This window comes from Tupaia chinensis, unplaced genomic scaffold (assembly GCF_000334495.1).
Source record: "Tupaia chinensis unplaced genomic scaffold, TupChi_1.0 Scaffold000088_1, whole genome shotgun sequence".
In the NCBI taxonomy this organism is placed as follows: Eukaryota; Metazoa; Chordata; class Mammalia; order Scandentia; family Tupaiidae; genus Tupaia; species Tupaia belangeri.
Genome location: NW_006159550.1, coordinates 1,657,727 through 1,682,148, shown reverse-complemented (window position 1 = coordinate 1,682,148; position 24,422 = coordinate 1,657,727). Strand labels below are relative to the sequence as shown.

General features: G+C 39.6%; 1 long non-coding RNA gene across 1 annotated transcript in view; it reads right to left on the bottom strand.

Moving 5' to 3' along the window:
* The window catches only part of LOC102479512 (uncharacterized), a 135,690-nt gene that overhangs the window by 109,989 nt on the left and 1,279 nt on the right, over window positions 1–24,422 (bottom strand). The window lies entirely within an intron of this gene.

Sequence of the window (24,422 nt, the reverse complement as noted above, 5' to 3'; positions counted from 1 at the left end):
GTCGACTATGTGGGAGTCCAGCGAAATAGCCATTACGCCAACTGCCGGTCCCCAAGTTATGCTAAGATTTAATTACTTGTCACAAGTGATCAAAGCAGGCTAATTTAAAGAGCTATTGAAATTAAAATGAGACTGAGCATTTATGTGTTCAACAGATCGAATCTACTTGGGGCTTGTGTCTTTTCTGATGAGATTCAAATCTACGTTTCCTACATCTCTGATTTACTGATTAACCAATTAGAACTTTTAAAAATTCACTATCTACAGCAAACAAGAGAGGTGATTAGAAATGTTGATTAAGGTGTGACTTATCTTTGGAAATATTCTTCATTCCAATGTATCCTTTCTGGAGACATTGTGGAGAATTTCTGGAGTGCATATCTAAAGTCTCACCATTGTTGAATAGTTTTAGTAGTTTTAGTGCTATTCTGATGCCCAACTTTTGTTGCATTGTCAGACAATAACAAAGCCACAGTGTCTGAGAACATTTTGAACTTTCTCATTTAGACTTTGGAAAGCTTTCTGTGCTACAGACAACATTTATGGGGTTTTCTTTTGTAAGTCTTGGTTTAGTTAATTTTCAAACCACAAGGAAGGAGGAATTTTTAGTAATAATGCAATATAAATGGCATTACTTATGTTCTCTGTTTCAATACGGTAGGAACGAGGAGTGGGTCAGGCCAGCCTCGTCCTTGGATCCCTCAAATATCTTGAACTGCTGCTCAAATGTGTTGGGTTTGGCACAACCTGCAAGACCCTGGGCCAGGCACTGTTTCCTCTTTGATTTTTAAGCCCCTGTGTATTTCAAGGGAAACTTAATCCATATGTTTCTGATTCATTTACACTTAACTCATCAAAATGTTGTCTTGAAGGAGCTATTTGATATCCAACAAATCTTTGGAGCCCTTTTCTTAGAGGACTTTGAAAATCTTTATTTTGATCCCCATAGAAAAGAAAGCTAGAAAGTTACTCTTTTGGTGTGCGCATACACATGTGTGTGTTTCAATAAGCAAATTCAGTCACCCTAAGGCATAAGTTCAATCTAAAACTAACAAATAAGATGTCAGCCTGAATTTCTAACTTGGTCTAATGTCCTATGTACTAATTAGAGCTTCTTTGGGAGAGGGGGAGTGGAGGGTTTTCACTCTGATCTAAACTAGTCTCAAGCCCATGAAAATGTTCACCATCTGTTAGCAATATAGGGCCTAGATGTGGCTGACAGTCATTGCCCTGATTCTTTGGTTCCAATCCACACTGAACTATTTAGAATTATTTTGTTGTTACCATTTTTTTTTAACCTCTGATGTTTTGGGTTAAAATTTTATGCATTAACCTTAGAGAAGAATGAAGAAAAGTAGCTGCCAGAGTCTGATGGTTGTCTTGCCAATATCCTGGGTTAAGGCTGCTTAACTAGCTTAATTTATACCCTCAGAATCGACCAGATTGTTGGTTTTAAATTCTCTTTCACTAAACTATTTCACTGTTCATGGAAATGGTTCATTTTTCCTTTCTCCAAAAATATACAATATGACAAGTTGAGATCGTATTTTCTGCCATTCAAATCAGTGACAGGGAAGCTGATGTCAGAAAAGAGAAAGCACTTATGTTACCGACTATCTCCTGAGTGACAAACATTTTATACATTTATTCAGTCAACAGTTAACAAGATTTTATTAAAAACCTATTAAATACCAATATGGTAGGCACTGTGATAGGTATAAAGAAAGACATGAATGGGATGAAAAGTTTCAATGGGCCTTGGGCAAGATTTGTGGACAGAGTTGCTGATAACCACAGTGTAAAGAGCAAAAATCAAGGTGGGTTGTCCCCTGGTGATGACAACAGATTTATCATCTCAATGAATCCTTACGAAATTCTATCTAGCTCCCCATTTTAAAGATTAGAAAGCAGATAAGTGTGGCCACTCTAGTCAGGCCATGTAGGTCTAGAGCTATCACTCTTAGCCCTACTACTTGTGGCTGCCTCTCTCATATCACTTATTGAGTTTACTATATTAAACCAGCCCCTATGATAGTCCATTTTTACTTAAGACATATTTTTTCACAATTCTCACAACTACCTATGAACTCAGTATGCTAACTTCAAATTTTTAGAGAGAGAAGCTGAGATTCAAAAGTTAAGAAATTCATTCTATGTCATGTAGCCAGAGGAAGAGGCAATATCGAACCCTAGTCCATCTGGCTGTGAATTTGGGATTTTTCCCCCACTACATCATGTCATTTTGCATCTTGTACTCAAATTGCCTTTAAATGTATTAATAATCTTTTGTAAAGGCATGAATTCATGACAGGATGGGTTGCTAGCCTGTTGCACAATTCACACAATAAGAGATGAGCTGTCTCAAGCATCTTCATCTTTTGTGTTCACTTAACTCATTCCCCAAGACCTCAAGATGGACTCTGCTGCCCTTTTAAAGATCCATTTTTTCCATGATTTAGTAATCTGTCTAGTGTCCCTGGTCACTGTGTTTAGTTTGGGAGGCGTATTTTTTGGTTCATTTCATTTTACATTCCTATCACCTAAACACAGAGTGCTGCATAACCCCCTGAGAAATACAACAAAGGTGAATCTCAAGAACTGATGGTGGTTCTAAGTACAGGCAGAATTCTGCCTTTTCAGTATACGGTATATAAAGGGAAGTCTGTAGGGAGAAAATGGTAAGTCTAGATACCTGAGCAAGGGTGATGACAAGCTCTGAGGAAGAGCCAAACACTTCATCCCATCCAATCTTGAGTAATACTGGAGCGCCTTGACATATTCCTGGCACAGTTCAAGAAGCCTTCCCCCCTACCTTGACATGCTTATGTGCAAATAAATGCAAGCATTGCCCAAGTATAATAATCACAGAGAGTTCTGTGTAATGAGGAAAATTGCCTGTAAATATCTGACAGCTGATTTAGGCTCCATTTGAAGTGGTATGAAAATCAACATGTTCCATGAACTTACCCTTGCGTCAGAGTCTCCTGGAGTAACAGCTATTTCCTAGTTAGAAGAAAGCACTTTTGGAAGGCCTGTTAACCACTTCAGAGCCCAAGATGAGTGAAAGAATTAGCTAACCATATGGCATTCTATGTGCCCCGTGAAGACAATATTCCATCATTTGATTTTTACTCTGGACCACAAAAAGAGTCCATAGTAAAATTGGAGAATTCTCAATAAAACACATCTAGCTATAGGAAGGAGTCAAGTGCAGCCTCTTGTTTCCTCCACAGTCCCAGCATGGGCCTTCTAGTTCAGATCTAGGATCAATGAGGGAACCTCTAAGTAGCAAGAATTGCTGCCACATCTTTACTTTGTTGTCTCATTTGAGCCTTGACACTAAATCTTTTCCATGAAACTTTCAAAAGAAGACTACAGAAATTGCTGCTCTTCTCGCCCCATCCCCTCTGCTCACCATCTTGCAGGCACTCCCTTCTTGTCTTTATAAAAGACCTGGTCTTTCTGTGCAAACCAATCTCCCATCTGTGTGTTAGTCATTCTCAAGCTTCAAATTTCTTGGGGACTTTGCTTAAACTTTTCCTTCCTAACCTCTTTTTATTGAAAACCAACAAAAATAATTTATCTCAACCTTTTTATTACTTCTAGCTTTTCTTGCATTGGCCATTTCTTTCAGTCATGCCTCTGGAAGTGGTTAGGATACTGAATGCTTTCTCAGTCTCTTCACCCATTCACCACCCCAACCCCTTCTACCCAGTCAAACCTGCATTACCAAAGTCACTTTGAAATTCCCTTTTGCTATGTACAAGGAAAGGCTTTCATTTCTTGCTTTAGTGGATACCCTTGTTGCACATCGACCTTCCAGTCACTCTCATAGAGAAGAGTCTTCTCTGACCTCTGCCACACTTCATCTCCCAGATCTCCTCTCTGTCTAGCCGCTCTTTCCTGGTCCTTTCCATGGGTCTGAGTCTTCTTAAAAGCTCTCAATCAGTGCTATACTTCAGAATCACCTGTATGCTTATAAAATATGCAGTCTTCTAATCTTTTCCCAGACTCTTACTGAATAGGTTTGAGCCTAAGAATTATATATACAATCAGACACTTATTTGGAAAGAACAGATACACCCATACAATTTTGGAGGACCATATTTCTTAAATAAGTACTACAGTTGATAGTGATGCTGGTGACCTGAGGGTCACACTTTGACAAACTCTGCTTAAGAATTGATACCTTGGGGGGCTGACAGGTGGCGTGATGGTTAAGGGTGCTGGACTCCCACGTGGCTGATCGTGGTTCCAGTCCCGAACCTGGCAGCTTGCTTTCTCACTTTCTCTCTTTTTCTCTCTCTTGCTTTCTCACTTTCCCTCTCTCTCTCTTTCTGTCTCTCACTCTCTCCCTCTCTGGTCAAATTAAATAAATAAATAAAAATTTTTCAAAAAGAATGGATACCTTTTGACATGACAGTGATAAAAATAAACTCTCTCTCTCTCTGTGTATATATATACATATATATATATATGTATACATACACATATATATATATATGTATATATATGCAATAGTTTTGATCATTCTTTTATTGTTTTGACCCCTGCTTTTTCTGTGACTACTATAACTTAAAGCTGTGGAAACTGAAATGCTTCAATGAATTGAAAATTCATTAAAATGAAGAAATAAATTAATAAAGGATAGCCTTCCAGTTTCATCTGTGATACTTGGTTGTCCTGAGAAAACTTTCATGTCTACTGTTATTTCAGCTTATACCTACCCACTAATGTCTCCTTGATCTTTATTTGCAACTCAGATCTCTCTCTCTCTCTCTTCTTTCTTCTATTACTATCTCTCTTCTGTATCTTTAGCTTCCTCTCTCTCTTTCTCTCTCTCTAACTTCCTCTCTCTCTCTCTTTCTAATTTTTTCTTTCTTTTTCTCTCTCTGCTTCTCCCTATCCCCCTGTCTCTGGCTCTCCCTGTCTTCCTTTTCTCTTTTTCTCTATCTTTCCCCAAATTTCTAGATTCACCTTGGTACTTGAAACTGAAATTTGACATGACCAAATGATCTCATTGCCTCTCAAACCAAACAACTAAAACAAGCAAAATAAAATCACATACACACAAACAAAACCCAGATCTATTTCTTCTCTTAATTTTCCTAACTTTTGTTAATGTCCTATCCATTAGTCAGTGACTATCACTCATGACATATGGCCCAAGCAGGGCACTGCAGTGGGGTCTTCACACTGCAACCTAACTCCAGCTGTAGTCAGTCAGGATTACAGGCACACGTGTGCTCAGCATTTATTGGGTAGCCTTGGAATGCTCACAGAGGACCTTTTCCTAGTGGTGTCAGTATTGCAGAACATTTCATTACCACTGTACTGTGCCACCACAGTTGGCCTGTGCTGTCTCTTGTTATAATCCCAGGACCTAGCTGATTTTCTGGTACATAGAAGAAGCTTTCGTAAATGTTATGTCTGAACAAATTAAATGAAGACAGACAGAACTTTGAGAGACATTTGAAGCCTATTCATCTTTATACCCCATGGTAGGTAGGACAATACTGTGTATAATCTGGCCTTAAACAAAGATGTTGAAATGAATTTAAATGTAGATTGGCCTCATAAATTTTTGGAATAAAAATGTTGCTGATAATCTGATTATGAATCAATGAGTCAAATAGCCAGGTCTTCTCTAAGGAAAGAAATGGAGAGAGGGAGGGTGAAAGAAGAGAAACAGGGAGAAAAAGAGAGAAATTTTGATACATGCCCTATGCTTTATTTATTTTTGTTCCTTAACACTATTTCTCACAATACAGTTTCCAATATCTTCTCAAACTACTAGAAAGAGCTATTAAAGTACATTATATGTCTTATAGTCTTATATTAACCACACATAAATGTTCTCTCTAGTAGAATTTAGTCATTAATTCATTGAAACACTTCTTCTTCTTTTTCTTTTTTTTGTAAAGTTCTTTCATCTAAAACAACTGCCTTAGGACCAGCAGTTGGCATAATGGCTATGTCGCTGGACTCCTATGTAGCTGACCGTGGTTCGAGTCCTGGACCTGGTGGCTAAAACTCACACCGGGTGCATGTGGGTGCAAGCCCAAGATCCCAAAAGGAAAATGTAGTAGAAGGGATTGCGTTATGGCCATCCCCCACTGGGGAGTGATTTCGCACTTTCTGTCTCTCTCTCTCTCTGTCTCTGTCTTTCTGGCGAATGCACATTCCCTATACCAAAAAACTCTCAAAAATAAACAAACAAACAAAAATACTGACTTAACACGTGTAGGAGTCTAGTCTTAAATAGACAAATACATTGATTTTTGGGCGTGGTGGTGCCTGCCCTATGGCAAAAACCAATGGAGGCGGGAGGATTGTGGTGGGAGGATTGAGTCCATGACTCTCTCTCTCTCTCTCTTTTGTTTTCTTCTACCAATAGGATGGTGTTTTTATGCTTAAACCCTATTCTTTAAATATATTTTCTGATTGCTTCTCCATTTTTTGTACATCTCTTTTACTAATTATGTCATTTGTGCATTTCCTCAGCAAATATATGCCAAGTGTGCCTTCTGTGTCAGGCATCAAGGACACATGGCTGAGCCAAGTAGTGACCCTGTTCTCATTGATTGATCATCTTATAATCTACTGGAAGAAGACCAAAACTAAACAGTAAATACATAATTACTAAATACATATCATTTAAAGCCAAGAAAGTATCTGAAGGGATGTCAGAACTGAGACCCAAATTGATTTGTACCATTAATTTGCATTCATAAGAAATTGCTGCCTTAAGTTGCTGTTTAAACTGTTTTGTGTAAGCCATAGTGACACATATTTCCAAGTGGGTTTTAAGAATGTGGCAAAGACAATGCCATTTGTTTACCAAATTCATTTTCCTCTCTGCGCCACAGTCAGATTTCATTATCCAACCTCCCTTACATTGGAGACAAGGGAATCAAAATTTGGTCAATGGAGTGAGTACAGTCAGAAGTGATGTAAAACATTTCCAAGCATCTTCAGAGGACATCCTGTATGATCTTCCACATTCTTCCTTCCCTCATAATTTGCCAGTCAGGCATAGAAGATCAGTTGGAGAGTTCTGGTATCATGGAACCATGCAATGTACACCCTTTGAATGCCATGTGGGAGATCACTCTTTAGCCACATAATTGGACTGTGATGTGCGCAAAAACTAAACTTAGTGAGTTAAACATTGAGAACTGAAGTTGTTAATTCATTACAGTAGTTAGTCAGTCTATCCTGACCGGCTCTTTCTGTGGTAGAGAACCTGTCTCATTTTGCAGTACTGTATTTGTTGACAGAGATGCTATATGAAAAGCAGATTTAGAGACAGCCAGTGGGGCAGTGGTTAAGGCAACTGGATTCCACATGACCGACTTCGCAGTTTGAGTTGTAGACCAAGAGCCCTGAGAAACACACTGGGTGTATATGAGTGCATGCTCCAAATCCTCAAAGGAAAAATAGAAGGAAAAGAATTGTGACATGGCCATCCCCCGTGAGCAGTGCTTTCTTACTTTCCCTCTCTTTCTCTCTCTCTGTCTCTTTCTTGCAAATGCATGCACTTGTGATAAATATTGTTTGAAAAGCAGGTTTAATTTAAGTAACAGTTTTAACTGACCTACCAAGACTGAACTAATTTAGTGTGATGAAAGATAACAAAGTTGCTGAAGGACAAGGATATGGTATGCACAATGACAATTGTGACTCCAACTGAGTGTCTATCACACAACTAGCATTAAACAAATACCCCTTGAGGAAATGAGTATGGGTCATCAACTAAACAAAGACTCTGGTGGAAGTAATGCAGTCAGTGGTGGAGGGACAGGAGCTCAAGTGGCAGTCAGGATTATTCCAAATCACTGGGCATAAGACAGAGTTGATCTGAGGAATCAGATCGTCCTCCTGTTACCAAAATTCACTCTTTAATCTTTGGCCAACTACCACACCATTCAGGTCCTCACTCTCAATCTTTTTGTTTCAAAAACAAGTATTACGTTAAGTAAATGGAAGAATCTTTATAAGTGAATTAAAGTATGGGTTATGACAGGATAGGTTTGTGCTGTAGACAAAGACTGAGTACAACTCTCTTATCAGTGGTTTGTCCAAGATGCTGTTTTCCAGGTTTATCAAGAAGTCTGGAGGCTGATACTCCAGGGCTGGTACAATGGCTTCATGGAGTCATGAGGGCCCCTAGATCCAACCTTCCTTCTGTGCCCTCGTCCTTAGTATGTGGTTTCATCCTCATGCTTTTTCCCCATTTTGGCATTATCATTCCTTCATTTCCAGATTAATGCCTTCACTCAAGTTAGGAAAATGAAGGGAAATACAGAAAAAATAGTGACTTTCTTCAAGAAAGCAATGATTTTCCAGAACCACATGAACGGTGAGCAGTTATATGTCATTTGGGCATATTGCCTACCCCAAAATTGTGTTTCTGTCATTAAAAAATAAAGCAATTGAAATTGAGTAGTAAACTAAAAGTCTATGATACCCGTGCATTCATTCACCAAGTATGGGAGTATAATGGCAAGGAACATACCCCTAATAGGGGGAAAATAAGCACATTAATTAATCCCAAATAATGTACTGCAGCGTGTCCTAGAGAAAGAAAATTGTCCTGTGAGAATGCCTAATAAATAACCTCATCTAAAGTGGAGCATTAAGAGCATTAAGAACAAATGAATTAAAATCTAAAAGACTAAGTATATAGCAAAAGTTTAAGTATATGACAAAATATAGGTGATGTATGTTACATATATAGGAAGAACTGTCCAGACAAGGGGTGGGGTATGTATTTTATTAAAATTGTCAGAGAGTGCTTATGCTCACCAGAAAGAGACAGGGTGGTGGGAGAGAGAAAGCATCCTGAATTACACTTGCCACGTTGCAATCTCTTCTCCACTCTGTTGGGATTTTGAGCATACATCTAGCATGTTTTTCAAGTCTCCACGGTCGGGATTCAAACTCTAGTCAGCCATTGGAATCTGGATCCCTTAGCCATTAGACCAGTATATGGGGCGGGAGGGGGGGGGGAATGATATGAAAGGAAGACAATAGCAAATATAGGAAAATGAAATACAGACATTTTGAGGAGTAGATGGTGGTGATGTAAGAAAGGGAGCATTTCAGCTCAGCCACTGTGGTGTGAGCTGCTTAGAATGCTGTCCTCTGTAGGCTGAGACCCAATGGGAGGTCCAAGTTTGATTCTCAGTCCAACTTAAAGGTTGGATTCAATGCACATGTAGACCCAGTGATTCAGGAAGCTAAGACAGAATGATCCCATCAGCAAGATCCAGTGGGGAAAAAGAGAAAAAGAAAAAGAAAAAGAAAAAGAAAAAGAATAAAAGGGAAAAGGGAGGGGGATCTTTATACAGTCTTATAGGACCAAATACCTAAAGATTTGAAGCAGAAAAAGAAAAAGAAAAAGAAAAAGAAAAAGAATAAAAGGGAAAAGGGAGGGGGATCTTTATACAGTCTTATAGGACCAAATACCTAAAGATTTGAAGCAGGAAGATGGAATAATCATATTTGCATTGGGGAAAGATCACTCTGCTTTAGTGTGGAGGGACAATGGGATGAACTGAAAAGGAGATTGCTATAGACTGAATGCTTATTTCACCTTCAAAATTCATATGAGAACACTGAATCCCCAGTGTGATGATACATGCAGGTGGGACTTTGGGAGGTAATTAGGTCAAGAGTGGGTCCCATTCTTGCTCCATGGATTAGTTTCTTTTGAAGTTTCCTTTGAACTTGATCAGACTAATTAGGATTCATTTCTTTATAAGAGAGACTCCATAAAGTTCCCTTGCCCTATCCTTCGTCTAAAGACTCAGCTAGCAGATGTGATCTCTGACCAGGGAAGTGGACCCTTGCTAGACACTGAGTCTGCCAGCAGCTTTACCTTGGACTCCCCAGCCTCCAGAACTGTGATAAATGCATTTTTGTTGTTAATAAGCTACTCGGTCTAGGGCATTCTGTTATAGCAGAACAGACTGACACAGAGATCCAGTGATCAAGGTAACAGGGGTCTAGGGAAATGTGGCTTAGACCAAGGTGCTGGCAGTGATAGCAGAGAGAAATTGAGAGAGCTTTGTAAGGTATTAAATGGCAAAATCAATGGAACTTGTTGATAAAGTACAAAGAAAACTTCAAAAGAAACTAATTAGTATCATACAATCCATGGAGCAAAAATGGGATAAGGCTTTCTAAAGAAAGAGAAAACTATTTAGAAAATAAGAAAGAGCTTTTGGAATTTAAAAAGGTGATGACAGACATTTTAAAGCTTCTGGAGTTGAGGGAAGTGAGCAGGAGAGGAGAAAGAAGAAAGAAAAAAAAAAAAAAAAACAGAGATCAGGAACCAAAATGACTCCAGTTTTACCAGCCCTCAAGCCAGACTAGAAGGTTGTGAATTCATGTCTGATAAATTCTGAAGTAATGGGTGGTGTTTTGTAGTGCAACTTGGCATTTCAAAACTAGACACAGAATTGCTTTGGGAAAATATTTTTTTAAAAAGCAAAAAAACTGGGACGAGCAGATGACATAATGGTTACATCAGTGGACTCCCACGTAGTCGACCACAGTTCGAGTCCCAGATCTGACGGCTTGAAATTCATGCCAGGCACATGTGCACATGTGCCAAAATCCCAAGAGGAGAATGGAAGAGAAGGGATTGGAGCGTGAACGTCTTTCCTAGGGAGTGACTTCTTGCTTTCTGTCTGTCTGTCTGGCAAGCACACACGTCCTACAGCAAAATCTCTCTTTAAAAAAAAAAAAAGGCGAAAATACTGTAACAATTATACTGGAATTTATGTTGAACAAGAATTACATTGAAATGTATTGGACTTAGAAACATGGATGCCACAGATGCCCTTAGCAAGAGTGCCTCAACAGTGTTAGAAAAAAAGGCCAGATGAAATAAGTTAAGGAAGTGACAAAAATGTAGACCATAATTTTAGCTGAGGGAGAGTAATTAGTTAATTCCTTAATCTAAGGAAATCCTGAGCATGTCTAATACCAATAGGAATAGTCCCGTTGAGAAGAGCAGTTGCGTAGGACAGCATACAGTTTTTGATAGAGTCCAGGTAGAGTACAGGACCTTGGGTAAGACAAAGTGTGCTCCCATTAATGTACAAGGAGGAAAGAAATGAAAGCTGGAGAAGTGCCTGGTGGCTTCTAACATGGCTAACATGATAAGGGAGTTCTGTCAGAGTAAAGAAGATATGACACACATATATAGAAAGTGGAGGAGTGGGTCAGTATGTGGTATAGTGTTGAAGGCAGCTGGATCTCACATGACCAATTGCAATTAGAATCACAGAACCTGCAGTTTGAAAAACACACAGTGTGTGTGTGCACTCATGTGCCTGAAATTCCAGAAGGAGAGAGAGATGGAAGACAACGGATTTTGGTGTGACCATTGCCCTTGGCGGGGACGAGAGGTGGGGTTCTTTCTCATTTTCTCTCACTCTCTCTCCCTCTCTCTCTGAACCTTCTGGAAACTTTCTGTTTTTAAGTAGGAGAGTAAAAATACCAAGAAGTCCTGGATTCAGATAGCCCATCAGAGTCGCCCCAAGGGCTTACCTTCACTCTTGAATTTAGCCTATTACCTTAAAGCTCTAATTCTCTTATGCCAACCTTTTATGAACTGGATCTAAAGCCAGAGCCTCCTCTCACTGGAAGTAAATGGGAAAAGACCTACTGAAAGAGATGGACCTTCTTCTGTCTGGGTTTATAACAAGCAATTTGAGCATGTACAACAAACTGAATGATGGTGAGGATTTCTGAGGCAAGGACAATGTATTGGATTTCTGTGTCTGGAGTGACCAACATTCTGAAAGCTATTAATCACACAATAAATTTGTATGGTGAATAAGAAAATGAATAATTGAATGAATGGTTTCTTTTACCTGTATTTTGGCAAAGTCTTGGAAACTTTGTGGATGATAACTGGAAATTTGGCCAGTTATTGCTAAAAGAATAGTAGATGAAGAAAAATACCTCCAAAAATTTAAGACAGAGAAGTTCAATATGTAGACTTTACAAAGAGAGCTACTTTATCCATTCTATCAGACACATTGACCACATTGTTGAGTGTTCCAGACACACATATCAGACACATCGACCACATTGCTTAATATTTCAGAGTCACAAATGCTTATGTTTAGTCCATTGGTTTGATTTCCAGTCAAACAGGGAACAGTGTTTATTATAATAGCTGAAGATGTAACAACCAGAGTCAATTCGGTGTTTTTAGGCCACAGGATGGAGTAATGGTGCAAATTTTAAAACTGAAGTTTATTTTTAAATCACTTTTCTTTTTATTTAAATGCACTCCTAATTATTCTATCAACTTGCTCTCACGGCTGCATTTTCTTACCCACTGAAAGTCCATTGGGTATCAAGAGGAAGCAAAGCTGGAAGTAGAAATACTTTTTGAAATACATATCGAAGAATTCCAAACTAATGTCTTTGATTGAATTATTGCAAAAGTCCAAGGAATTCAGCTCACTTTTCTCTCATAATTCAATTTTCTGCAATAAATTGTGTCAGACAGCTGTGCTAAAGCGAGTCAGAGTTCAGACTCTTTGGTTGCAAAAGAGCCTTTTAAAAATTGTAGTTGAAATTCAGAAAGTGGTATGAAGGGAATGGTGGAATGGGAGAAAGGACTGATACATCAAAAGAATGGTGATCTGATCTCTTCAAGGTCTACCCCACAAATGGGGAGAAGATACCGGAGGTGGGCACAAAGGGCAAATGGAGAATGACCAGAAATGCGGTCTAGCATGGTGGCTGTTCACTTGGTTCTTCCAATAGTAAATTTCTCCTTGGCTATTTTTCTGAGAGGGATGCCATAGTAAAGCAGGAATACTAGTTCCAAGGCCAGGCACTGGCACCAGGGTGAGGCTGGCGTCGGAGAAGCTGGTGGGAATGAGTGAGGCTGCAGTGTGAGGGGCCAGCATATGGGAACACGACTGTCCAGTTCCTGACTGTAGGGATTAGGCCATGGAATGCAAGACAAACCCAAACTAAAGAGACTCCAGAGACAAAGAAAGAAGGAGAGAACCTGGCAGGCCTGACACCCACGTTGTCATTCAGGCCCCTGGCCTCAATTACTCTCAAAGAGCATGTCTGTACAAGCAGCTCTGCTTTCTCACTTGCCCTGTTTATCACATCTCCTCCCCAGGAGCGGTGGACCAAGGCTCCAGAGGAGAATCTTCTCCAGGCCTCGGAGCTTTCATGTTCTTTGCTTTATTTCTTGCCAACGTAGGAGTGAAGATGTGTTGAAAATGACTGTCTCGCGAAGGAAAAGTGACTCTGTGAAGAGGAATTCAGCTTTCTGGGCCAAACCAAGAAGGTCATTAATTTATACCATAAAACGGGCAGCCAGAGAGCACAAGAAGTGGCACTGCTCGCTCAGAAGCTTCTTGCAAGTGTAAACAAAAACTTTGGTTGTTGCTGGTGACTGGCTGTTTTTTAGTATCTGACCAAGATTTAGACTGGAAATAATCAAGCAGTGATGTCAATGTCCCCATGGGGTCTGAACATCTTTTCTAACCTTATTTCCACCCATCACTTGGCTCTGTCTATATAGTGCCATATAGCTTGATTCCTGAGAAACAAATAAAAGAGAGTTCAAGGCCCTTAGCACACTAACTGACCAAGAATGGATGAAATATTTGGAGGTGGGGGTGTGTGTAGGTGTGTCTCAGTTCTCTGCTCTGCTCCAAAGGCCTGTACCTTAGTGGAGACTTTTCGTATATAATCTTTCTTTGTGTCTCACAGTCTCACAAAGGTCCTCCACAACTGCCAATATACTCATAAAGCTTACAGGCCCATAAACATGTGGTTTGCTTCCCAGACTTCTCTGCCCTGGACTTATTATCACTGACAATGGAGCCTGTGTTACAGAAGTCTAAGTTGGTGGCTAATTCTCACTAATTAGAGAGAAGATGAAAAAAATATATATTTCTCGACCTTTAACAAGAAATGTTATGCACACAAACATAAAAAAGATGATTATAATGGAAATATTATTTGAAGTATTGGTGTCTTAAAAACTAATAACCACTTTCAGAGCCGCCATGAAAGACAATGTGGCAACCGAATTTACTTAACATTCAAATACTGCTACTGGCTGATTTCTTTCTTTGGTTGTTGTGTTCTTCAGTGTGATGGTTTTTGTAGACTCGTGCATCCAGCTAGTGTATTCCATTCAGAGCAGGCTCGCTTATCACAGGGTGACCAGACATCTCAGTCTGCCCAGTGACCCATCCAACTCAATCCCTCTTATACTTTCTAATGTATTCTAATTTAAATGATAATAATATGATCACCCTCCTTAGTGATCTCTTAACTGATTTTATCTCAGATATATTTAAGGTTTTATGTCCTGGAGATGGCTAACACAAGAGGAAGATAAAGTGGGCTCACCGTGACAGCTCTCCCCTAAAACCTAAATGCTAAGGTATCATTTCAGGGGGCCCTGAGAAACAGATTTAAGTTCATTCATTATCAGTAAAAAGAAAAAGAAAAACTTTTGTCAATAGGACCTGACCCAAAGGAAAAACTGATACTGTCATAAGTAGTGAGCATCTCACCCCTGAAAGCATTCATGCAGGAGACTGGAAGACCATCTCCCAGGGTTACCATGGAAAAGTTACTTGCAGAGTTAGACAGTTCATGTTGGATCATTGGCCACCAAAGTGTTTCTAAGACCATAGAACCTATCGGCCATAGAATCTTTACTAACTGGGTCTTATCTTCACAAATATATTAAGATCTACCTCAAAGGCCTGGTGTGGGACCAGGAATATGTTTTCCTCTCAATTGTAAATTTAAAATGAAATATGGAAAATATGAAAAAAACAAGAATTTTTTTGTGTGTTTCTTGGGGAGGTTTAGATTTTTACTACCAGGCCTGTGTGCTCACTGGAGAGACATAGAGAAACAGAGAGACAGAACATGAGGAATCACTCCCCAGGGTGGTTGCAATCCCTTCTCCTCCATTCTACTCTCGGGATTTTGGGCATGCACGCACATGCACCCAGAATGAGTTTCAAGCAACCAGGTCCAAGACTAGTGTGGAGAGTGGTTAATTTGAAAATATGTGATAAAAACATGTGGCTTGTAGACACATGTAAAAATGTGTTTTGTAAGTTTTTTTAATAGGGTTATTGAGAAGTATTTATATATAAAAATGTTTGTTGTTAATGGTTATTTTTTGTTGTTATTAATATTTAATATTTTTATACCTAATGTTTTTATCACATGTTTTCAGATGAACTACTCTTCACACCTGGAACTGTGGTTGGCCATGTAGGAGCCCACACATAACCACTACACCATCTGCTGGTCCCAAAGCAAGGAATTTTTAAGAATCACCTAAAATCTTACCAGCAAGCACTATTTAGATAGCCATCCTTTCACACAGGGACATTTTGAATGGATTTCAAAATCTTTTTCTACCAGAATAAAACCACTTTCACTCCATTTTTCCATGGACTTTCTGAAGTTCCCTCATAAATAAACTGGACGTAAAGCTCCATCAAATCAGGGAAGCGGTTTTACTATCATTGATATTAATATTTGTGGTTTGTTTTTCATTGAGTTCTTCCCATTCTATCTGAGGGTAATCAATCTAATTGTACTCTTTTATGACTCTTTCTACAATTAATGTGATAACAGACAAAAGTACCAATATTAGATATAATGTGTAAATGGGTTTTATTTTTATTTTTTAAAATGTAGTTGTTCTATGCACACTTGCCAACATCTTGCTTTTTGCTCACTTAATGCATGGAAAGTTACCAATTCAACTGGAATTGATTTCATTCATTCTATGAAAGTACCTCAAGAAGTTTATTGGAAAATGAAATTAAAATCTGAGCTTATTTTGGTGCAAAAAATTTTGAAATCCAGTCATAGGTTTTTTTCACAATACATATTTTGCATGAGCTTTTTGAAGTCCTTTCATGTTTAATGTCTTAAAAATGCCCTACGGTATTTGAATATGCCCCAGGTTATTTATTTACTCTCCTATTTTGAGCACTCACTTTGAAGTTTTTTGGCACTACCCAGAATGTTGCAATTAACATCTTTGTACTAGCATTTTTAATATCTGCGTTAGTTTCTACAAAATAAATTCCCAAGACTGAGATCATTGAGTGAAAGAATGTGTGCTTTTAATCCTAACACATTTTCCGATTGTTTTCCTATCTTCCAGTAATAATCTGAGTGGATTCTTTTCTGCTCTTCCCAGTCAGTGTTATGAGTTCCCACTCTTTTCTATGTTAGCCAGTTTGGTGGATTCTATGTTTTGTGAACTTTAATTTCCATATTTCTGATCTGCAGTGAAGCTGAGCATCTTATTATATGTTTATTGACCTTTGTATCTATTATGTGTAAAAAGCCTACTTACAGATTTCATCCAGTTTTCTTTGGGGCTGTTTCTAAAAGTTCTTTCTATATTATAGGAATAAATCCTTTATCTGCCCTATGTGTTGAAAATATTTTTCTGGGGAACCAGCAGTTAGCGTAATGGCTATGTCGCTGGACTCCCACGTAGTCGACCGCGGTTCGTGTCCCGGACCCGGTGGCTTAAAACTCACGCCGGGCGCATGTGCGTGCGTGCCCAAGATCCCGAGAGGAGAATGGAGGAGAAGGGATTGCGGCATGACCATCCCCACTGGGGGGTGATTTCTCACTTTCTGTCTCTATGTCTCTCTCTGTCTGTCTGGCGAGCGCACGCGCCCTACAGTGAAAATCTCTCCAAAAAAAAAAAAACATATATATTTTTCTGCATTTATAGTTTGTACTTTGATTTCATTTGTGGTTTCTCTTATACCATTTACAACTTTATTTATATATAATAATGTTAATCTTTAGTGGACCTTCCCTCACAGTTAGTCATGACTGAACAGTGAGTCTTGTACTCTGATGGAGAACTGTCAGTCTAGAAGATCTCACAGTTCTCTTCACACTCTTCATTTTATGACTGTAAGTCTGAGATACTCCAAAGGGTTTTCCATCTTTCAAATTTAAATGCCATAGGATGATATCTCCTATCATATTTTAAGGTAGATAAAAAGAGAGTCGAATGAGAATGTAGGTAACTTATGAATTAGCTGGATACCTGTAAAATCTTAATGCAACTTCAAGAAGCCTAATCATATGCCATATTATCAGAATTCTATAGCGGGCTGTCTTCAAGAGGGAAAAAGAAGCTTGCACAGATCATTGGATTGGCCCATCATCCTTGGGACATTCATGACCAACAAGCCCATTCTATCCTCTTCAGGCTTGCTAACACTATGCTGGCAACCAAAGACTTTGGGGGCTTGTTTTGCTTTGTCTTTGTTTGCATTTGTTTTGTTTTGTTTCTGGCTCATAATGTTCAATATTCAGCATAGAGGATGTTTACTTCAAAAGGAAAATATTGTATAAATGAAAATCAGCAAATAGAATCCTAGCATTGTTTGTGTTTGTTTTTGTTTTTGTTTGTTTGTTTGTTTGAAAGAAGCCTAGAAGGTATTATTTGCCAGATTTTCATCTCTGGTGAAATACATACTGGGCTTAATTTATTCCTGTAGATTCCCTTAACTTGATGAAAGAGGTATGGTTCAGAGGAACTACTGGCTGTTTCACATACATGTGCATGCACATACACACACACACACACACACACACACACACACACACACACATCACTGCCTTGAGACTTACAGCTAGGCTCCTGATCTCACTAGATTACCAAACCAAGTGTGAGTCATCAATTTTCCATACCCCCATCCCTCAGGATAATTGAGACACTGGTTGATCACCTTCTTAACTAACTCTCTAACCCATCCTTAAAGTGATCTGTTTACTTTAACAAGTGCAATGAAATTGAAAAACAAGATCCTTCTGCTAAATTATTTAGTGGCTTGCTTTCGGAACCTGATTTTTATCTTAAAAAGAGAGAAAGAGAGAGGGAGAGAGAGAGAAGTGTAAATCTAGTTACGGGGACTAATCAAGGTAAAGGCAGTCTAACACTGCTTCAATGTCTACATCCATTGTGTGCACTTTGACCTAATGTTTCTATGTATTTAAATCTATGTTCTCTATATGTCAATGAGAGCTCACTATGCTTATTTAAATGATGGTCCCAGTGCTTCAACTTCAAAGTTCCTGGATATAAAGAAACTTTACTCAACCTAGAATAGTCCAAGTCCTCTCTTCCCTATTCCCTGGAGAAGCAGTTAAGTGCTGGCTCAGGTATTCACATCTATGAATGTTGGTGCTACTAGAGCTCCATGGTTCCCAGCAGGAGTCTGCAGTGCCCTCAGAAAACCTCTTTCACAGTCAGATTCCTCTTTCATCCCAACATCACCCTTTCCAAGATTCAACACTGTCCTCAAACATCCAACCTGCCTCCCAGACCTGGATGCCCTTGTATTATAACCCCCATGAATTACAAGCACATACTTAGCATCTCTTCATGCTTTCCTTGCTACCTCAGGGAAGTAAATATTCTAGCTCTCAATCAAAATTCTTCCCTGTACATGGGTTCTGGGCTTCCCATCTTCTCTACTACCATCACCTATTAATTCTGTTAATAGCTTTCTCTCTTTTATGGCTTCAATCTAACTAGTCCTTTATTAATCCCCTCCTAGCAACTGCTCTCTCCTAAAGGTATACAGTTGACTTTGTGTCTTGCAGACACTCTCTTTTCCTTGGGAAAGCAAACTGGATTTCCCTTGGTATCTCCCTTTAAATCCCCAATTATATATACAACTTCCACTCCTCCATTCATTTCTATCCTTGCCAGAGTAATTTGTTTTCATGAAAGAACTTCTGTCACATCTCAAGTGTTATCATCTTTTCCTCTCTATAGCAACTGACCCTTTTCATTCCTTCACTGATGAGATGGGTTCCTACTCTGTATCCAGACTATCTTTCTCCCTTTGGGAGTTCTCTTGCTAGCTTCCTTGATCCTCTTTTAGTGTCTTGCATAGACTTTCTTTCCTTACTTGCCCTAAAGTGTTACACTTTATTAAATTCTACCTTTGGTCTTGAATCTTCATAGCTTCCTTTCAGATATTTAATATTAAAGATTTCAATTGTTAACTATATATGCTTGGTTTTCAGATGTCTGACACTTAAGAGACGCAGAATGCTTAAAAAGTTTCTGTCCATAAAGAAATTTCTAATATCTTATCCTGCCAATTCTGTACCTCCTGATGCTTTCCATTTTGGAGAACTGATAGCACAGTTGGCCTAGTAATCCTGGAAGGATCTTGGACAACTCCTACATGCTTAGCCACCATCCCACCATCTTATTCTCCCCACCTGATGTTCATTTGTACATGACATCTAAATCTGCTCCACTCTTGCCATCTGGCTGAGTTATCTACCACTGACTCTTGCAGCAACCCTATAAATTATTTCCATATTTCCATGATTAAGTCAGTTTCCTTAATGAGAAGATTCATCTATAATAGAAATCTGATTATGTGACTTTACTGCTTACATACCTTCAGGGGGACGCTCTCTCCATAGGATCTTCCTTTGGAGGACTAGATTTGATGCTGCCTCCACTCTCTGGCCTGCCTGTCTTCCATGCTTAAGCCTTAAAAAGCTAGTAAAAGTTCCCAACATTGCATATGTTCTTACTATCCCCTATGACTTGGAACGTAATATTTCAGTCCTGGGATAGCCTTTAAATTTTTTTTTGGTAAAGAGATTTAAATATATAACTTCAAAAATTCATGAAGAAAATAAAAAGCTTATTTTACTACGACATTTCTTTAAATCTGTGTGTAGTCTTTTTCCTAGTATAGAGTGTCTATGACATTTGTATATGCACATGTATGAATATATACATACATAAATAAACATGCACTTATGTGTGTATGTACAATAGTATTATTTTTCTGTCAAAGGCTTTAGTGTTTGTCTTCTCATTGGTAGGTATAAGTTTTCTGACCCTATAGGCTCTTTGAAGATGGAGCAGCCTTAGCGATAACTGACAGTGTCTTCTAAGTAGCTTTTTAAAGATGGTTGAGGAAGATTTGAAGATGGTGAGTTATACTGAGTCATCTGGAGAAGTTTTAATTGATCATCCAGAAAACTCACACCTTGTCTCCCACTCCCTGTGTCATTTTCTCTCTCCTTCTTTCAGATTCTGTCTTGTTCTTTTATTTTTGTTTCCTTTCCTTAGTTCCTCCTATCACCGCCCAGTCTTAGCAAAAGTATTGGAGGACGTGCTAGCTTTGTAAGTAGATGTAGCTGTCTCACATTTTCCAAATAAACTTTAGAGATTTTTTCCTGTATTGTCATAAAGAGATGCCCTTTAAAAATAAACTTTGTTCACTTGCACAATATTCCTATCTTTAGCAAATGAGTGTCTCTTCCCTGCCTCTGCTGAATTTTCTCATCTTCTTTTGCCCACTCAGCCACCCCCACTACACAGCTTCTTCTCCATCCTCCCAAAATGTGAAAGGAAAGGTTCCCAGCCCCTGACAGGAAGATCAGTGAATTGCAGGCTCTCATATCCTCCATGAATACAGGGCTTGTGAAATATGCAGTGCCAACTTGGAGAGCTGATATTCCATTTAACTCCTCGTGAAGCTGACCTCAAGAGAGTTTCCGTAGGATGGATAGACAGGCTTAAGCAAGGCATAGAGCTAGAGCCAACACTAAGAAGGACAAAGCTTCCCTCTTTCTGAAAAGGTGAATATCCTATAAGAAAATCTAGAACAATCTTGCCACCCATGTGCCCTCATTATAAATAATGCCAGAACTACTAAGTGTAGTGTGTTCTCAGAGTGCTAGGTAGTGTTCAGCACATTGCATATGCTACAAAATTGAATGCTTGAGCTCTTTTGCCAGGAAAAAAAAATTAACATCTAAGTAAAAGGGAAGTTACAGATGACTTTGCTAAAGTCGTGCAATGGGGCCCCATCAATTTTATACAATAAAAGTCAAATTCTTGTCTCTCACCTTCTCCTTCCAATTTACTCGACATTTTGACCACAGGCAATTCTTTGTCAACTTGTTTGTTTTCTTTTATTTTGTTATTATTTATATATTTACTTACTTATTTTAGGTTTTTTTTTTTTTTTTCTTGCCATAGGGCACATGTACTCACCAGACAGAGACAGAGAGAATCACTGCCCAGGAGGAATGGCTATGCTGCGATTCCTTCTCTAGTTTCCTCTCTGGATCATGGGCACACACGCATGCACAAAAGCATGGTGTGACTTTCAAGCCCCCCCACCCGGGACTCAAAGTACAGTCAGCCATGTGGGAATCCAGCTGCCTTAAGCACTATGCCACTCGCTGGCCTCTAGCTTGTTTTATACCTCCAGGCCTTTGCACAAACTTTTCCCTCTGCCAGGATTGTCCCACCAGTTCCCATTCATCCAACCAGACAGAGCAAAAGCCTCTTATTTTGAAACATTGACTGAGTCCCTGATGAACACGGGTCCTCCATCACTTTAGTTCCACTTTGTTCATAGCTATATTACATGAATGACCCTGCTGTATGATATTCATTTGATGGCCTGGAAGTCTTCCTAACCAGAACACACACTCATTAAGTCCAGGAATGTGTCTCTTTACCTAGTGGGCAAGTGTCCAGTAAATATTTATCGAAAGAATTAACAAACAAGTGACTAAACAGATGTTCCTTGAGAGCAGAGGGGAGCCTTCCTCCTTCCTCACACAGTTCTCATCTGTGTCCCAGAGTGGGTGTTCTATTGTGGCTCTGTCCTGGTGAGGGGTTTCCAGCTGAGCCTGCCAGAGCAAAGCTGTGATGGCATCACCACCCTGGCATTAAACTCACTGTCAACACACAGAGCTGTGGCGTTTTCTCCATTTCCAAGTTAACAGGTATACGTTTGATTAACATTCTGTTAAAAGGCAGCTGGATGATCACTGCACACATTCCGAGATCACCAGTTCAGCTCTGCTTCTCTTGTTGGGGAGAGCGAAGTCCCACAGACCCCAAATGGAGAGTGAGAACATACCTCGCCTATTTTAAAAACCACAGAAAATATGGATAGATGAGCAATCCCCAGTCCTTAGTTTCGTGGAGAGACTGGCTCTGCTCAGTTCAAGATGAAATTTTGCTGTAATCATAGTATGTGCCTCACAAAAACACTGGAAAGGCAGAAAAATGGACCCAAAAATGTGACACTATGAAAGGACAGCTAGATACTAAACCAAAGCCAGGCCACTGCACCAGCCCAGGGTCTCCTCCTGTGGTTGCCTCTAAACATGGGAGGCTGCAACTTGCACTGCCCCCACTTGACAGCTAAGCCCACACACCGCTCCTGCTCCTGGAAATTGTGAGTGGTTGCTGCCCTCAGAACCCCTCTACATTGTGGCTCCCCAACTGTGTCAGTAGCTGCAGGTCTCCCACACTTCGGGGTTGTCTAATTTGTAAACTGAGGCCCTAGCTGCAAAATGTAGTGGGGAAGGGTCATGCCGCCTCCATAACTTCTATGGTGGGAAGTAGGTTCAAACATAAGATCGAGAGCCCAAATGGTGACAGATGTTTACCTTGCCCCCACAAGCCAGTCTTCACAGGTTAATGACTTATGTGAAAGAAGTAGAATGATATCTTTGCATTTTTAAATGCCAATTCACATCATAAAAATAAGAAATTCAGACCACATAAGAAATACCTCATTCCTTATCAAATATGCATTTCTTTTTACCTTTAGTTTATTTCTTTATTCCATGAATGGCAGAGACACATAGACCCATAAGGAGACCGGACTCCCAACAGGGAATTGACAGTAGGACCCTCTCCCGACTCAGGCAGCCCTGCACCCTGGGCACGTGTGTGCCTGGCCTACTCAGGGAGGTCTCTGGACATTAACTAGGAATCTTTCTACATGGCCAGCCCTATACGAGCATCACGTTTATGGCTCTGCCACTATCCAGCTCCCTGGGCATGCATTTCTATAGAGCAAACCAATAGGTTAGACTTACTCTTGGGCACTAAAATTTTATCATCTAAAACTGGGATTGAATATTTACCAAAATAGTAAATAAGCTATACGTGCCCTTTGGACTGTCCAACCTAAAGCAGTGAACCCTCTTCCTGGCACCATGGAAGACATCACAAGTGGCAGTAATATTTCTGATTTGCATTTCTAGTATTGCTTCATTCTTATCCTATATTTATCCTCCTCGTTTGTGACTTTCAGATATTTGTTAATGTAAAGCATATGCACTGTGCTTGGGGTATTTTCCCCTGTCTTCTCTACTCATTTGAATTCTACTACCATTTTTAAAGCCCAATTCTAGGGGGAAAAGTGTGTACAGATGTGTGTGTGTGTGTATGTGTGTGTTACAAAACAGATACAGAGCTTTATGCAAAATAGTGACCTTAATTATAAGCTAAAAAATCTTTTTTCTGTGTCTATACTTGTGAGCAGGTTCAGGGCTTAACCACTTTGAGTTATTGCTTGAACCACAATTCCACATCACAGATGACATATTGTGTCTCCTAAACTGCATTTCCTTAAAACTTACATGGTCACATTTATCATCCTTTCTGCCCTACAACTTCCAGTTTACAGGTTTTTGGTTTTAAAAGCTTTAAATAGGCCTTGACTGACTCTGCCCATTAACCCCCTGGGACCAATAAATAACCATATTCCTCCACTTCCCGTTTTTCCACCTGCCTCATATCCTTTATTTCCTCTCTCTTCCTCTCTCCTAGCACCTTTGCAGACACACTAGACTGCTCATACCGATCACCAATGGCTTCCTGGTGCTCATTTCCCTTCTCTTGTGCATATTTCACACTATTTCCCAGGCCAACCTTCTCTAACTATCCATTAGAAAATCCTGCTCTTCTGCTCTGACGAGCATATTGGTTTTCTATTTCCTGCTTAATTAAGGTGAATTTCCTTCCCACTTTTTTTTTCTTTTGATTTGCTGTAGGGCTCATATGCTCACCAGACAGAGACAGAGAAAGAGAGAAAATGAGAAATCACCCCTCCACCCAGAGAGGATGGCCACATCGTAATCCCTTTTCCATTCTCCTCTTAAGACTTAGGTACATATGCTCACGTGCCCAGTGTGAATTTCAGGCCTCTGGGTCCAGGACTTCAAATGCACAGTCGGTCATGTGGGAGGGATCAGCTGCCTCAAACTCCATGCCATCTGCTGGCCCCCTTTCCCCTTCTTTAGAGCCTCTCTGTTGTGAAAGCATAGACTTCTTCACTGTCAGGTCATAGAACTCTACAAACACGGACTCTGATAGACTTAAGCTGCTCTCACCACATCCTTGCTTAATTTTCATTTTTTAATTGAAAGCATTAAAAAACCAAAAGCTCTGCCTGTATCTCTTATCTGCTCATCTAGGCTGTTCTCGTTCTCTGAGTTTCTCTTCACAGTATCCTTCTTCCATTAAGAATGGCTTCCCATCTCTGGGCATTCTGAGG